At 56.8% G+C, this 12,295-nt stretch overlaps 54 pseudogenes; all 54 read left to right on the forward strand.

Annotated features, from left to right (window-relative positions):
- Positions 1-6: 6 nt before the first annotated feature.
- Positions 7-125, forward strand: LOC136601446 (5S ribosomal RNA; annotated as a pseudogene).
- Positions 126-402: 277 nt separating this feature from the next.
- Positions 403-521, forward strand: LOC136601459 (5S ribosomal RNA; annotated as a pseudogene).
- Positions 522-601: 80 nt separating this feature from the next.
- LOC136601471 (5S ribosomal RNA) lies at positions 602-720 on the forward strand (annotated as a pseudogene).
- An 80-nt stretch (positions 721-800) lies between these two features.
- On the forward strand, positions 801-920 carry LOC136601523 (5S ribosomal RNA; annotated as a pseudogene).
- Positions 921-1,000: 80 nt separating this feature from the next.
- On the forward strand, positions 1,001-1,119 carry LOC136601470 (5S ribosomal RNA; annotated as a pseudogene).
- Positions 1,120-1,199: 80 nt separating this feature from the next.
- On the forward strand, positions 1,200-1,318 carry LOC136601380 (5S ribosomal RNA; annotated as a pseudogene).
- Positions 1,319-1,398: 80 nt separating this feature from the next.
- LOC136601537 (5S ribosomal RNA) lies at positions 1,399-1,517 on the forward strand (annotated as a pseudogene).
- Positions 1,518-1,597: 80 nt separating this feature from the next.
- On the forward strand, positions 1,598-1,716 carry LOC136601409 (5S ribosomal RNA; annotated as a pseudogene).
- Positions 1,717-1,796: 80 nt separating this feature from the next.
- Positions 1,797-1,914, forward strand: LOC136601390 (5S ribosomal RNA; annotated as a pseudogene).
- Positions 1,915-1,994: 80 nt separating this feature from the next.
- LOC136601483 (5S ribosomal RNA) lies at positions 1,995-2,113 on the forward strand (annotated as a pseudogene).
- A 279-nt stretch (positions 2,114-2,392) lies between these two features.
- On the forward strand, positions 2,393-2,511 carry LOC136601495 (5S ribosomal RNA; annotated as a pseudogene).
- Positions 2,512-2,589: 78 nt separating this feature from the next.
- On the forward strand, positions 2,590-2,708 carry LOC136601507 (5S ribosomal RNA; annotated as a pseudogene).
- A 280-nt stretch (positions 2,709-2,988) lies between these two features.
- On the forward strand, positions 2,989-3,107 carry LOC136601519 (5S ribosomal RNA; annotated as a pseudogene).
- Positions 3,108-3,187: 80 nt separating this feature from the next.
- Positions 3,188-3,306, forward strand: LOC136601531 (5S ribosomal RNA; annotated as a pseudogene).
- Positions 3,307-3,386: 80 nt separating this feature from the next.
- LOC136601391 (5S ribosomal RNA) lies at positions 3,387-3,504 on the forward strand (annotated as a pseudogene).
- Positions 3,505-3,584: 80 nt separating this feature from the next.
- On the forward strand, positions 3,585-3,703 carry LOC136601542 (5S ribosomal RNA; annotated as a pseudogene).
- Positions 3,704-4,180: 477 nt separating this feature from the next.
- LOC136601501 (5S ribosomal RNA) lies at positions 4,181-4,298 on the forward strand (annotated as a pseudogene).
- Positions 4,299-4,378: 80 nt separating this feature from the next.
- On the forward strand, positions 4,379-4,497 carry LOC136601543 (5S ribosomal RNA; annotated as a pseudogene).
- An 80-nt stretch (positions 4,498-4,577) lies between these two features.
- LOC136601422 (5S ribosomal RNA) lies at positions 4,578-4,696 on the forward strand (annotated as a pseudogene).
- A 278-nt stretch (positions 4,697-4,974) lies between these two features.
- LOC136601377 (5S ribosomal RNA) lies at positions 4,975-5,093 on the forward strand (annotated as a pseudogene).
- Positions 5,094-5,173: 80 nt separating this feature from the next.
- Positions 5,174-5,292, forward strand: LOC136601514 (5S ribosomal RNA; annotated as a pseudogene).
- An 80-nt stretch (positions 5,293-5,372) lies between these two features.
- On the forward strand, positions 5,373-5,491 carry LOC136601171 (5S ribosomal RNA; annotated as a pseudogene).
- Positions 5,492-5,571: 80 nt separating this feature from the next.
- LOC136601544 (5S ribosomal RNA) lies at positions 5,572-5,690 on the forward strand (annotated as a pseudogene).
- An 80-nt stretch (positions 5,691-5,770) lies between these two features.
- LOC136601545 (5S ribosomal RNA) lies at positions 5,771-5,889 on the forward strand (annotated as a pseudogene).
- Positions 5,890-5,969: 80 nt separating this feature from the next.
- Positions 5,970-6,088, forward strand: LOC136601407 (5S ribosomal RNA; annotated as a pseudogene).
- An 80-nt stretch (positions 6,089-6,168) lies between these two features.
- Positions 6,169-6,287, forward strand: LOC136601430 (5S ribosomal RNA; annotated as a pseudogene).
- An 80-nt stretch (positions 6,288-6,367) lies between these two features.
- LOC136601336 (5S ribosomal RNA) lies at positions 6,368-6,486 on the forward strand (annotated as a pseudogene).
- An 80-nt stretch (positions 6,487-6,566) lies between these two features.
- LOC136601525 (5S ribosomal RNA) lies at positions 6,567-6,685 on the forward strand (annotated as a pseudogene).
- Positions 6,686-6,765: 80 nt separating this feature from the next.
- LOC136601547 (5S ribosomal RNA) lies at positions 6,766-6,884 on the forward strand (annotated as a pseudogene).
- An 80-nt stretch (positions 6,885-6,964) lies between these two features.
- Positions 6,965-7,083, forward strand: LOC136601349 (5S ribosomal RNA; annotated as a pseudogene).
- Positions 7,084-7,163: 80 nt separating this feature from the next.
- On the forward strand, positions 7,164-7,282 carry LOC136601516 (5S ribosomal RNA; annotated as a pseudogene).
- An 80-nt stretch (positions 7,283-7,362) lies between these two features.
- LOC136601548 (5S ribosomal RNA) lies at positions 7,363-7,481 on the forward strand (annotated as a pseudogene).
- Positions 7,482-7,561: 80 nt separating this feature from the next.
- Positions 7,562-7,680, forward strand: LOC136601549 (5S ribosomal RNA; annotated as a pseudogene).
- An 80-nt stretch (positions 7,681-7,760) lies between these two features.
- LOC136601448 (5S ribosomal RNA) lies at positions 7,761-7,879 on the forward strand (annotated as a pseudogene).
- Positions 7,880-7,959: 80 nt separating this feature from the next.
- LOC136601550 (5S ribosomal RNA) lies at positions 7,960-8,078 on the forward strand (annotated as a pseudogene).
- Positions 8,079-8,158: 80 nt separating this feature from the next.
- On the forward strand, positions 8,159-8,277 carry LOC136601405 (5S ribosomal RNA; annotated as a pseudogene).
- An 80-nt stretch (positions 8,278-8,357) lies between these two features.
- LOC136601396 (5S ribosomal RNA) lies at positions 8,358-8,476 on the forward strand (annotated as a pseudogene).
- Positions 8,477-8,556: 80 nt separating this feature from the next.
- Positions 8,557-8,675, forward strand: LOC136601551 (5S ribosomal RNA; annotated as a pseudogene).
- An 80-nt stretch (positions 8,676-8,755) lies between these two features.
- Positions 8,756-8,874, forward strand: LOC136601552 (5S ribosomal RNA; annotated as a pseudogene).
- An 80-nt stretch (positions 8,875-8,954) lies between these two features.
- On the forward strand, positions 8,955-9,073 carry LOC136601441 (5S ribosomal RNA; annotated as a pseudogene).
- An 80-nt stretch (positions 9,074-9,153) lies between these two features.
- On the forward strand, positions 9,154-9,272 carry LOC136601554 (5S ribosomal RNA; annotated as a pseudogene).
- Positions 9,273-9,352: 80 nt separating this feature from the next.
- Positions 9,353-9,471, forward strand: LOC136601555 (5S ribosomal RNA; annotated as a pseudogene).
- An 80-nt stretch (positions 9,472-9,551) lies between these two features.
- On the forward strand, positions 9,552-9,670 carry LOC136601556 (5S ribosomal RNA; annotated as a pseudogene).
- A 279-nt stretch (positions 9,671-9,949) lies between these two features.
- On the forward strand, positions 9,950-10,068 carry LOC136601558 (5S ribosomal RNA; annotated as a pseudogene).
- Positions 10,069-10,148: 80 nt separating this feature from the next.
- On the forward strand, positions 10,149-10,267 carry LOC136601559 (5S ribosomal RNA; annotated as a pseudogene).
- Positions 10,268-10,347: 80 nt separating this feature from the next.
- On the forward strand, positions 10,348-10,466 carry LOC136601477 (5S ribosomal RNA; annotated as a pseudogene).
- An 80-nt stretch (positions 10,467-10,546) lies between these two features.
- LOC136601173 (5S ribosomal RNA) lies at positions 10,547-10,665 on the forward strand (annotated as a pseudogene).
- A 279-nt stretch (positions 10,666-10,944) lies between these two features.
- LOC136601174 (5S ribosomal RNA) lies at positions 10,945-11,063 on the forward strand (annotated as a pseudogene).
- Positions 11,064-11,143: 80 nt separating this feature from the next.
- Positions 11,144-11,262, forward strand: LOC136601175 (5S ribosomal RNA; annotated as a pseudogene).
- Positions 11,263-11,342: 80 nt separating this feature from the next.
- LOC136601478 (5S ribosomal RNA) lies at positions 11,343-11,461 on the forward strand (annotated as a pseudogene).
- Positions 11,462-11,541: 80 nt separating this feature from the next.
- LOC136601176 (5S ribosomal RNA) lies at positions 11,542-11,660 on the forward strand (annotated as a pseudogene).
- An 80-nt stretch (positions 11,661-11,740) lies between these two features.
- LOC136601177 (5S ribosomal RNA) lies at positions 11,741-11,859 on the forward strand (annotated as a pseudogene).
- An 80-nt stretch (positions 11,860-11,939) lies between these two features.
- On the forward strand, positions 11,940-12,058 carry LOC136601179 (5S ribosomal RNA; annotated as a pseudogene).
- An 80-nt stretch (positions 12,059-12,138) lies between these two features.
- Positions 12,139-12,257, forward strand: LOC136601378 (5S ribosomal RNA; annotated as a pseudogene).
- The last annotated feature ends 38 nt before the right edge of the window (positions 12,258-12,295 follow it).

A 12,295-nucleotide genomic window follows, 5' to 3' on the forward strand; every position in this document is an offset into this window, starting at 1 on the left:
TGAGCTGTCAACGGGCATTCTAAGCTGAATGTGCCTGCTCTCGTCAGATCGCGGCCGCCAGCCAGCTTGAGGCCTGGCAAGTACCAGTATGGGTGACCGGCTGGGAATCCCAGGTCCCGTTGACTTTTAAGGCCGTGAGTAGGTTGCTTTCCTTTTCGGAGGTGCGTTCGCACTGCAGAAAGCCCATAGGAAAGGAGGAGGAGCTGTCAACGGGCATTCTAAGCTGAATGTGCCTGCTCTCGTCAGATCGCGGCCGCCAGCCAGCTTGAGGCCTGGCAAGTACCAGTATGGGTGACCGGCTGGGAATCCCAGGTCCGTTGACTTTTAAGGCCGTGAGTAGGTTTCTTTCCTTTTCGGAGGTGCGTTCGCACTGCAGAAAGCCCATAGGAAAGAGGCGGAGCTGTCAACGGGCATTCTAAGCTGAATGTGCCTGCTCTCGTCAGATCGCGGCCGCCAGCCAGCTTGAGGCCTGGCAAGTACCAGTATGGGTGACCGGCTGGGAATCCCAGGTCCCGTTGACTTTTAAGGCCGTGAGTAGGTTTCTTTCCGTTTCGGAGGTGCGTTCGCACTGCAGAAAGCCCATAGGAAAGGAGGAGGAGCTGTCAACGGGCATTCTAAGCTGAATGTGCCTGCTCTCGTCAGATCGCGGCCGCCAGCCAGCTTGAGGCCTGGCAAGTACCAGTATGGGTGACCGGCTGGGAATCCCAGGTCCCGTTGACTTTTAAGGCCGTGAGTAGGTTTCTTTCCTTTTCGGAGGTGCGTTCGCACTGCAGAAAGCCCATAGGAAAGGAGGAGAAGCTGTCAACGGGGCATTCTAAGCTGAATGTGCCTGCTCTCGTCAGATCGCGGCCGCCAGCCAGCTTGAGGCCTGGCAAGTACCAGTATGGGTGACCGGCTGGGAATCCCAGGTCCCGTTGACTTTTAAGGCCGTGAGTAGGTTTCTTTCCGTTTCGGAGGTGCGTTCGCACTGCAGAAAGCCCATAGGAAAGGAGGAGGAGCTGTCAACGGGCATTCTAAGCTGAATGTGCCTGCTCTCGTCAGATCGCGGCCGCCAGCCAGCTTGAGGCCTGGCAAGTACCAGTATGGGTGACCCGCTGGGAATCCCAGGTCCCGTGGACTTTTAAGGCCGTGAGTAGGTTTCTTTCCTTTTCGGAGGTGCGTTCGCACTGCAGAAAGCCCATAGGAAAGGAGGAGGAGCTGTCAACGGGCATTCTAAGCTGAATGTGCCTGCTCTCGTCAGATCGCGGTCGCCAGCCAGCTTGAGGCCTGGCAAGTACCAGTATGGGTGACCGGCTGGGAATCCCAGGTCCCGTTGACTTTTAAGGCCGTGAGTAGGTTTCTTTCCTTTTCGGAGGTGCGTTCGCACTGCAGAAAGCCCATAGGAAAGGAGGAGGAGCTGTCAACGGGCATTCTAAGCTGAATGTGCCTGCGCTCGTCAGATCGCGGCCGCCAGGCAGCTTGAGGCCTGGCAAGTACCAGTATGGGTGACCGGCTGGGAATCCCAGATCCCGTTGACTTTTAAGGCCGTGAGTAGGTTCCTTTCCGTTTCGGAGGTGCGTTCGCACTGCAGAAAGCCCATAGCAAAGGAGGAGGAGCTGTCAACGGGCATTCTAAGCTGAATGTGCCTGCTCTCGTCAGATCGCGGCCGCCAGCCAGCTTGAGGCCTGGCAAGTACCAGTATGGGTGACCGGCTGGGAATCCCAGGTCCCGTTGACTTTTAAGGCCGTGAGTAGGTTGCTTTCCTTTTCGGAGGTGCGTTCGCACTGCAGAAAGCCCATAGGAAAGGAGGAGGAGCTGTCAACGGGCATTCTAAGCTGAATGTGCCTGCTCTCGTCAGATCGCGGCCGCCAGCCAGCTTGAGGCCTGGCAAGTACCAGTATGGGTGACCGGCTGGGAATCCAGGTCCCGTTGACTTTTAAGGCCGTGAGTAGGTTTCTTTCCTTTTCGGAGGTGCGTTCGCACTGCAGAAAGCCCATAGGAAAGGAGGCAGAGCTGTCAACGGGCATTCTAAGCTGAATGTGCCTGCTCTCGTCAGATCGCGGCCGCCAGCCAGCTTGAGGCCTGGCAAGTACCAGTATGGGTGACCGGCTGGGAATCCCAGGTCCCGTTGACTTTTAAGGCCGTGAGTAGGTTGCTTTCCTTTTCGGAGGTGCGTTCGCACTGCAGAAAGCCCATAGGAAAGGAGGAGGAGCTGTCAACGGGCATTCTAAGCTGAATGTGCCTGCTCTCGTCAGATCGCGGCCGCCAGCCAGCTAGAGGACTGGCAAGTACCAGTATGGGTGACCGGCTGGGAATCCCAGGTCCCGTTGACTTTTAAGGCCGTGAGTAGGTTTCTTTCCTTTTCGGAGGTGCGTTCACACTGCAGAAAGCCCATAGGAAAGGAGGAGGAGCTGTCAACGGGCATTCTAAGCTGAATGTGCCTGCTCTCGTCAGATCGCGGCCGCCAGCCAGCTTGAGGCCTGGCAAGTACCAGTATGGGTGACCGGCTGGGAATCCCAGGTCCCGTTGACTTTTAAGGCCGTGAGTAGGTTTCTTTCCTTTTCGAGTGCGTTCGCACTGCAGAAAGCCCATAGGAAAGGAGGAGGAGCTGTCAACGGGCATTCTAAGCTGAATGTGCCTGCTCTCGTCAGATCGCGGCCGCCAGCCAGCTTGAGGCCTGGCAAGTACCAGTATGGGTGACCGGCTGGGAATCCCAGGTCCCGTTGACTTTTAAGGCCGTGAGTAGGTTTCTTTCCTTTTCGGAGGTGCGTTCGCACTGCAGAAAGCCCATAGGAAAGGAGGAGGAGCTGTCAACGGGCATTCTAAGCTGAATGTGCCTGCTCTCGTCAGATCGTGGCCCGCCAGCCAGCTTGAGGCCTGGCAAGTACCAGTATGGGTGACCGGCTGGGAATCCCAGGTCCCGTTGACTTTTAAGGCCGTGAGTAGGTTTCTTTCCGTTTCGGAGGTGCGTTCGCACTGCAGAAAGCCCATAGGAAAGGAGGAGGAGCTGTCAACGGGCATTCTAAGCTGAATGTGCCTGCTCTCGTCAGATCGCGGCCGCCAGCCAGCTTGAGGCCTGGCAAGTACCAGTATGGGTGACCGGCTGGGAATCCCAGGTCCCGTTGACTTTTAAGGCCGTGAGTAGGTTTCTTTCCTTTTCGGAGGTGCGTTCGCACTGCAGAAAGCCCATAGGAAAGGAGGAGGAGCTGTCAACGGGCATTCTAAGCTGAATGTGCCTGCTCTCGTCAGATCGCGGCCGCCAGCCAGCTTGAGGCCTGGCAAGTACCAGTATGGGTGACCGGCTGGGAATCCCAGGTCCCGTTGACTTTTAAGGCCGTGAGTAGGTTTCTTTCCTTTTCGGAGGTGCGTTCGCACTGCAGAAAGCCCATAGGAAAGGAGGAGGAGCTGTCAACGGGCATTCTAAGCTGAATGTGCCTGCTCTCGTCAGATCGCGGCCGCCAGCCAGCTTGAGGCCTGGCAAGTACCAGTATGGGTGACCGGCTGGGAATCCAGGTCCCGTTGACTTTTAAGGCCGTGAGTAGGTTTCTTTCCGTTTCGGAGGTGCGTTCGCACTGCAGAAAGCCCATAGGAAAGGAGGAGGAGCTGTCAACGGGCATTCTAAGCTGAATGTGCCTGCTCTCGTCAGATCGCGGCCGCCAGCCAGCTTGAGGCCTGGCAAGTACCAGTATGGGTGACCGGCTGGGAATCCCAGGTCCCGTTGACTTTTAAGGCCGTGAGTAGGTTTCTTTCCTTTTCGGAGGTGCGTTCGCACTGCAGAAAGCCCATAGGAAAGGAGGCAGAGCTGTCAACGGGCATTCTAAGCTGAATGTGCCTGCTCTCGTCAGATCGCGGCCGCCAGCCAGCTTGAGGCCTGGCAAGTACCAGTATGGGTGACCGGCTGGAATCCCAGGGTCCGTTGACTTTTAAGGCCGTGAGTAGGTTGCTTTCCTTTTCGGAGGTGCGTTCGCACTGCAGAAAGCCCATAGGAAAGGAGGAGGAGCTGTCAACGGGCATTCTAAGCTGAATGTGCCTGCTCTCGTCAGATCGCGGCCGCCAGCCAGCTAGAGGACTGGCAAGTACCAGTATGGGTGACCGGCTGGGAATCCCAGGTCCCGTTGACTTTTAAGGCCGTGAGTAGGTTTCTTTCCTTTTCGGAGGTGCGTTCGCACTGCAGAAAGCCCATAGGAAAGGAGGAGGAGCTGTCAACGGGCATTCTAAGCTGAATGTGCCTGCTCTCGTCAGATCGCGGCCGCCAGCCAGCTTGAGGCCTGGCAAGTACCAGTATGGGTGACCGCTGGGAATCCCAGGTCCCGTTGACTTTTAAGGCCGTGAGTAGGTTTCTTTCCTTTTCGGAAGTGCGTTCGCACTGCAGAAAGCCCATAGGAAAGGAGGAGGAGCTGTCAACGGGCATTCTAAGCTGAATGTGCCTGCTCTCGTCAGATCGCGGCCGCCAGCCAGCTTGAGGCCTGGCAAGTACCAGTATGGGTGACCGGCTGGGAATCCCAGGTCCCGTTGACTTTTAAGGCCGTGAGTAGGTTTCTTTCCTTTTCGGAGGTGCGTTCGCACTGCAGAAAGCCCATAGGAAAGGAGGAGGAGCTGTCAACGGGCATTCTAAGCTGAATGTGCCTGCTCTCGTCAGATCGCGGCCGCCAGCCAGCTTGAGGCCTGGCAAGTACCAGTATGGGTGACCGGCTGGGAATCCCAGGTCCCGTTGACTTTTAAGGCCGTGAGTAGGTTTCTTTCCTTTTCGGAGGTGCGTTCGCACTGCAGAAAGCCCATAGGAAAGGAGGAGGAGCTGTCAACGGGCATTCTAAGCTGAATGTGCCTGCTCTCGTCAGATCGCGGCCGCCAGCCAGCTTGAGGCCTGGCAAGTACCAGTATGGGTGACGGCTGGGAATCCCAGGTCCCGTTGACTTTTAAGGCCGTGAGTAGGTTTCTTTCCGTTTCGGAGGTGCGTTCGCACTGCAGAAAGCCCATAGGAAAGGAGGAGGAGCTGTCAACGGGCATTCTAAGCTGAATGTGCCTGCTCTCGTCAGATCGCGGCCGCCAGCCAGCTTGAGGCCTGGCAAGTACCAGCATGGGTGACCGGCTGGGAATCCCAGGTCCCGTTGACTTTTAAGGCCGTGAGTAGGTTTCTTTCCTTTTCGGAGGTGCGTTCGCACTGCAGAAAGCCCATAGGAAAGGAGGAGGAGCTGTCAACGGGCATTCTAAGCTGAATGTGCCTGCTCTCGTCAGATCGCGGCCGCCAGCCAGCTTGAGGCATGGCAAGTACCAGTATGGGTGACCGGCTGGGAATCCCAGGTCCCGTTGACTTTTAAGGCCGTGAGTAGGTTTCTTTCCTTTTCGGAGGTGCGTTCGCACTGCAGAAAGCCCATAGGAAAGGAGGAGGAGCTGTCAACGGGCATTCTAAGCTGAATGTGCCTGCTCTCGTCAGATCGCGGCCGCCAGGCAGCTTGAGGCCTGGCAAGTACCAGTATGGGTGACCGGCTGGGAATCCCAGGTCCCGTTGACTTTTAAGGCCGTGAGTAGGTTTCTTTCCTTTTCGGAGGTGCGTTCGCACTGCAGAAAGCCCATAGGAAAGGAGGAGGAGCTGTCAACGGGCATTCTAAGCTGAATGTGCCTGCTCTCGTCAGATCGCGGCCGCCAGCCAGCTTGAGGCCTGGCAAGTACCAGTATGGGTGACCGGCTGGGAATCCCAGGTCCCGTTGACTTTTAAGGCCGTGAGTAGGTTTCTTTCCTTTTCGGAGGTGCGTTCGCACTGCAGAAAGCCCATAGGAAAGGAGGAGGAGCTGTCAACGGGCATTCTAAGCTGAATGTGCCTGCTCTCGTCAGATCGCGGCCGCCAGCCAGCTTGAGGCCTGGCAAGTACCAGTATGGGTGACCGGCTGGGAATCCCAGGTCCCGTTGACTTTTAAGGCCGTGAGTAGGTTTCTTTCCTTTTCGGAGGTGCGTTCGCACTGCAGAAAGCCCATAGGAAAGGAGGAGGAGCTGTCAACGGGCATTCTAAGCTGAATGTGCCTGCTCTCGTCAGACCGCGGCCGCCAGCCAGCTTGAGGCCTGGCAAGTACCAGTATGGGTGACCGGCTGGGAATCCCAGGTCCCGTTGACTTTTAAGGCCGTGAGTAGGTTTCTTTCCTTTTCGGAGGTGAGTTCGCACTGCAGAAAGCCCATAGGAAAGGAGGAGGAGCTGTCAACGGGCATTCTAGGCTGAATGTGCCTGCTCTCGTCAGATCGCGGCCGCCAGCCAGCTTGAGGCCTGGCAAGTACCAGTATGGGTGACCGGCTGGGAATCCCAGGTCCCGTTGACTTTTAAGGCCGTGAGTAGGTTTCTTTCCGTTTCGGAGGTGCGTTCGCACTGCAGAAAGCCCATAGGAAAGGAGGAGGAGCTGTCAACGGGCATTCTAAGCTGAATGTGCCTGCTCTCGTCAGATCGCGGCCGTCAGCCAGCTTGAGGCCTGGCAAGTACCAGTATGGGTGACCGGCTGGGAATCCCAGGTCCCGTTGACTTTTAAGGCCGTGAGTAGGTTTCTTTCCTTTTCGGAGGTGCGTTCGCACTGCAGAAAGCCCATAGGAAAGGAGGAGGAGCTGTCAACCGGCATTCTAAGCTGAATGTGCCTGCTCTCGTCAGATCGCGGCCGCCAGCCAGCTTGAGGCCTGGCAAGTACCAGTATGGGTGACCGGCTGGGAATCCCAGGTCCCGTTGACTTTTAAGGCCGTGAGTAGGTTTCTTTCCGTTTCGGAGGTGCGTTCGCACTGCAGAAAGCCCATAGGAAAGGAGGAGGAGCTGTCAACGGGCATTCTAAGCTGAATGTGCCTGCTCTCGTCAGATCGCGGCCGCCAGCCAGCTTGAGGCCTGGCAAGTACCAGTATGGGTGACCGGCTGGGAATCCCAGGTCCCGTTGACTTTTAAGGCCGTGAGTAGGTTTCTTTCCTTTTCGGAGGTGCGTTCGCACTGCAGAAAGCCCATAGGAAAGGAGGAGAAGCTGTCAACGGGCATTCTAAGCTGAATGTGCCTGCTCTCGTCAGATCGCGGCCGCCAGCCAGCTTGAGGCCTGGTAAGTACCAGTATGGGTGACCGGCTGGGAATCCCAGGTCCCGTTGACTTTTAAGGCCGTGAGTAGGTTTCTTTCCTTTTCGGAGGTGCGTTCGCACTGCAGAAAGCCCATAGGAAAGGAGGAGGAGCTGTCAACGGGCATTCTAAGCTGAATGTGCCTGCTCTCGTCAGATCGCGGCCGCCAGCCAGCTTGAGGCCTGGCAAGTAACAGTATGGGTGACCGGCTGGGAATCCCAGGTCCCGTTGACTTTTAAGGCCGTGAGTAGGTTTCTTTCCTTTTCGGAGGTGCGTTCGCACTGCAGAAAGCCCATAGGAAAGGAGGAGGAGCTGTCAACGGGCATTCTAAGCTGAATGTGCCTGCTCTCGTCAGATCGCGGCCGCCAGCCAGCTTGAGGCCTGGCAAGTACCAGTATGGGTGACCGGCTGGGAATCCCAGGTCCCGTTGACTTTTAAGGCCGTGAGTAGGTTTCTTTCCTTTTCGGAAGTGCGTTCGCACTGCAGAAAGCCCATAGGAAAGGAGGAGGAGCTGTCAACGGGCATTCTAAGCTGAATGTGCCTGCTCTCGTCAGATCGCGGCCGCCAGCCAGCTTGAGGCCTGGCAAGTACCAGTATGGGTGACCGGCTGGGAATCCCAGGTCCCGTTGACTTTTAAGGCCGTGAGTAGGTTTCTTTCCTTTTCGGAGGTGCGTTCGCACTGCAGAAAGCCCATAGGAAAGGAGGAGGAGCTGTCAACGGGCATTCTAAGCTGAATGTGCCTGCTCTCGTCAGATCGCGGCCGCCAGCCAGCTTGAGACCTGGCAAGTACCAGTATGGGTGACCGGCTGGGAATCCCAGGTCCCGTTGACTTTTAAGGCCGTGAGTAGGTTGCTTTCCTTTTCGGAGGTGCGTTCGCACTGCAGAAAGCCCATAGGAAAGGAGGAGGAGCTGTCAACGGGCATTCTAAGCTGAATGTGCCTGCTCTCGTCAGATCGCGGCCGCCAGCCAGCTTGAGGCCTGGCAAGTACCAGTATGGGTGACCGGCTGGGAATCCCAGGTCCCGTTGACTTTTAAGGCCGTGAGTAGGTTTCTTTCCTTTTCGGAGGTGCGTTCGCACTGCAGAAAGCCCATAGGAAAGGAGGCGGAGCTGTCAACGGGCATTCTAAGCTGAATGTGCCTGCTCTCGTTAGATCGCGGCCGCCAGGCAGCTTGAGGCCTGGCAAGTACCAGTATGGGTGACTGGCTGGGAATCCCAGGTCCCGTTGACTTTTAAGGCCGTGAGTAGGTTCCTTTCCGTTTCGGAGGTGCGTTCGCACTGCAGAAAGCCCATAGCAAAGGAGGAGGAGCTGTCAACGGGCATTCTAAGCTGAATGTGCCTGCTCTCGTCAGATCGCGGCCGCCAGCCAGCTTGAGGCCTGGCCAGTACCAGTATGGGTGACCGGCTGGGAATCCCAGGTCCCGTTGACTTTTAAGGCCGTGAGTAGGTTTCTTTCCTTTTCGGAGGTGCGTTCGCACTGCAGAAAGCCCATAGGAAAGGAGGAGGAGCTGTCAACGGGCATTCTAAGCTGAATGTGCCTGCTCTCGTCAGATCGCGGCCGCCAGCCAGCTTGAGGCCTGGCAAGTACCAGTATGGGTGACCGGCTGGGAATCCCAGGTCCCGTTGACTTTTAAGGCCGTGAGTAGGTTTCTTTCCGTTTCGGAGGTGCGTTCGCACTGCAGAAAGCCCATAGGAAAGGAGGAGGAGCTGTCAACGGGCATTCTAAGCTGAATGTGCCTGCTCTCGTCAGATCGCGGCCGCCAGCCAGCTTGAGGCCTGGCAAGTACCAGTATGGGTGACCGGCTGGGAATCCCAGGTCCCGTTGACTTTTAAGGCCGTGAGTAGGTTTCTTTCCTTTTCGGAGGTGCGTTCGCACTGCAGAAAGCCCATAGGAAAGGAGGAGGAGCTGTCAACGGGCATTCTAAGCTGAATGTGCCTGCTCTCGTCAGATCGCGGCCGCCAGGCAGCTTGAGGCCTGGCAAGTACCAGTATGGGTGACCGGCTGGGAATCCCAGATCCCGTTGACTTTTAAGGCCGTGAGTAGGTTCCTTTCCGTTTCGGAGGTGCGTTCGCACTGCAGAAAGCCCATAGCAAAGGAGGAGGAGCTGTCAACGGGCATTCTAAGCTGAATGTGCCTGCTCTCGTCAGATCGCGGCCGCCAGCCAGCTTGAGGCCTGGCAAGTACCAGTATGGGTGACCGGCTGGGAATCCCAGGTCCCGTTGACTTTTAAGGCCGTGAGTAGGTTGCTTTCCTTTTCGGAGGTGCGTTCGCACTGCAGAAAGCCCATAGGAAAGGAGGAGGAGCTGTCAACGGGCATTCTAAGCTGAATGTGCCTGCTCTCGTCAGATCGCGGCCGCCAGCCAGCTTGAGGCCTGGCAAGTACCAGTATGGGTGACCGGCTGGGAATCCCAGGTCCCGTTGACTTTTAAGGCCGTGAGTAGGTTTCTTTCCTTTTCGGAGGTGCGTTCGCACTGCAGAAAGCCCATAGGAAAGGAGGCAGAGCTGTCAACGGGCATTCTAAGCTGAATGTGCCTGCTCTCGTCAGATCGCGGCCGCCAGCCAGCTTGAGGCCTGGCAAGTACCAGTATGGGTGACCGGCTGGGAATCCCAGGTCCCGTTGACTTTTAAGGCCGTGAGTAGTTTGCTTTCCTTTTCGGAGGTGCGTTCGCACTGCAGAAAGCCCATAGGAAAGGAGGAGGAGCTGTCAACGGGCATTCTAAGCTGAATGTGCCTGCTCTCGTCAGATCGCGGCCGCCAGCCAGCTAGAGGACTGGCAAGTACCAGTATGGGTGACCGGCTGGGAATCCCAGGTCCCGTTGACTTTTAAGGCCGTGAGTAGGTTTCTTTCCTTTTCGGAGGTGCGTTCACACTGCAGAAAGCCCATAGGAAAGGAGGAGGAGCTGTCAACGGGCATTCTAAGCTGAATGTGCCTGCTCTCGTCAGATCGCGGCCGCCAGCCAGCTTGAGGCCTGGCAAGTACCAGTATGGGTGACCGGCTGGGAATCCCAGGTCCCGTTGACTTTTAAGGCCGTGAGTAGGTTTCTTTCCTTTTCGGAAGTGCGTTCGCACTGCAGAAAGCCCATAGGAAAGGAGGAGGAGCTGTCAACGGGCATTCTAAGCTGAATGTGCCTGCTCTCGTCAGATCGCGGCCGCCAGCCAGCTTGAGGCCTGGCAAGTACCAGTATGGGTGACCGGCTGGGAATCCCAGGTCCCGTTGACTTTTAAGGCCGTGAGTAGGTTTCTTTCCTTTTCGGAGGTGCGTTCGCACTGCAGAAAGCCCATAGGAAAGGAGGAGGAGCTGTCAACGGGCATTCTAAGCTGAATGTGCCTGCTCTCGTCAGATCGTGGCCGCCAGCCAGCTTGAGGCCTGGCAAGTACCAGTATGGGTGACCGGCTGGGAATCCCAGGTCCCGTTGACTTTTAAGGCCGTGAGTAGGTTTCTTTCCTTTTCGGAGGTGCGTTCGCACTGCAGAAAGCCCATAGGAAAGGAGGCAGAGCTGTCAACGGGCATTCTAAGCTGAATGTGCCTGCTCTCGTCAGATCGCGGCCGCCAGCCAGCTTGAGGCCTGGCAAGTACCAGTATGGGTGACCGGCTGGGAATCCCAGGTCCCGTTGACTTTTAAGGCCGTGAGTAGGTTGCTTTCCTTTTCGGAGGTGCGTTCGCACTGCAGAAAGCCCATAGGAAAGGAGGAGGAGCTGTCAACGGGCATTCTAAGCTGAATGTGCCTGCTCTCGTCAGATCGCGGCCGCCAGCCAGCTAGAGGACTGGCAAGTACCAGTATGGGTGACCGGCTGGGAATCCCAGGTCCCGTTGACTTTTAAGGCCGTGAGTAGGTTTCTTTCCTTTTCGGAGGTGCGTTCGCACTGCAGAAAGCCCATAGGAAAGGAGGAGGAGCTGTCAACGGGCATTCTAAGCTGAATGTGCCTGCTCTCGTCAGATCGCGGCCGCCAGCCAGCTTGAGGCCTGGCAAGTACCAGTATGGGTGACCGGCTGGGAATCCCAGGTCCCGTTGACTTTTAAGGCCGTGAGTAGGTTTCTTTCCTTTTCGGAAGTGCGTTCGCACTGCAGAAAGCCCATAGGAAAGGAGGAGGAGCTGTCAACGGGCATTCTAAGCTGAATGTGCCTGCTCTCGTCAGATCGCGGCCGCCAGCCAGCTTGAGGCCTGGCAAGTACCAGTATGGGTGACCGGCTGGGAATCCCAGGTCCCGTTGACTTTTAAGGCCGTGAGTAGGTTTCTTTCCTTTTCGGAGGTGCGTTCGCACTGCAGAAAGCCCATAGGAAAGGAGGAGGAGCTGTCAACGGGCATTCTAAGCTGAATGTGCCTGCTCTCGTCAGATCGTGGCCGCCAGCCAGCTTGAGGCCTGGCAAGTACCAGTATGGGTGACCGGCTGGGAATCCCAGGTCCCGTTGACTTTTAAGGCCGTGAGTAGGTTTCTTTCCGTTTCGGAGGTGCGTTCGCACTGCAGAAAGCCCATAGGAAAGGAGGAGGAGCTGTCAACGGGCATTCTAAGCTGAATGTGCCTGCTCTCGTCAGATCGCGGCCGCCAGCCAGCTTGAGGCCTGGCAAGTACCAGTATGGGTGACCGGCTGGGAATCCCAGGTCCCGTTGACTTTTAAGGCCGTGAGTAGGTTTCTTTCCTTTTCGGAGGTGCGTTCGCACTGCAGAAAGCCCATAGGAAAGGAGGAGGAGCTGTCAACGGGCATTCTAAGCTGAATGTGCCTGCTCTCGTCAGATCGCGGCCGCCAGCCAGCTTGAGGCCTGGCAAGTACCAGTATGGGTGACCGGCTGGGAATCCCAGGTCCCGTTGACTTTTAAGGCCGTGAGTAGGTTTCTTTCCTTTTCGGAGGTGCGTTCGCACTGCAGAAAGCCCATAGGAAAGGAGGAGGAGCTGTCAACGGGCATTCTAAGCTGAATGTGCCTGCTCTCGTCAGATCGCGGCCGCCAGCCAGCTTGAGGCCTGGCAAGTACCAGTATGGGTGACCGGCTGGGAATCCCAGGTCCCGTTGACTTTTAAGGCCGTGAGTAGGTTTCTTTCCGTTTCGGAGGTGCGTTCGCACTGCAGAAAGCCCATAGGAAAGGAGGAGGAGCTGTCAACGGGCATTCTAAGCTGAATGTGCCTGCTCTCGTCAGATCGCGGCCGCCAGCCAGCTTGAGGCCTGGCAAGTACCAGCATGGGTGACCGGCTGGGAATCCCAGGTCCCGTTGACTTTTAAGGCCGTGAGTAGGTTTCTTTCCTTTTCGGAGGT

The sequence above is a fragment of the Eleutherodactylus coqui genome, unplaced genomic scaffold (assembly GCF_035609145.1).
Source record: "Eleutherodactylus coqui strain aEleCoq1 unplaced genomic scaffold, aEleCoq1.hap1 HAP1_SCAFFOLD_462, whole genome shotgun sequence".
Classification (NCBI taxonomy): Eukaryota; Metazoa; Chordata; class Amphibia; order Anura; family Eleutherodactylidae; genus Eleutherodactylus; species Eleutherodactylus coqui.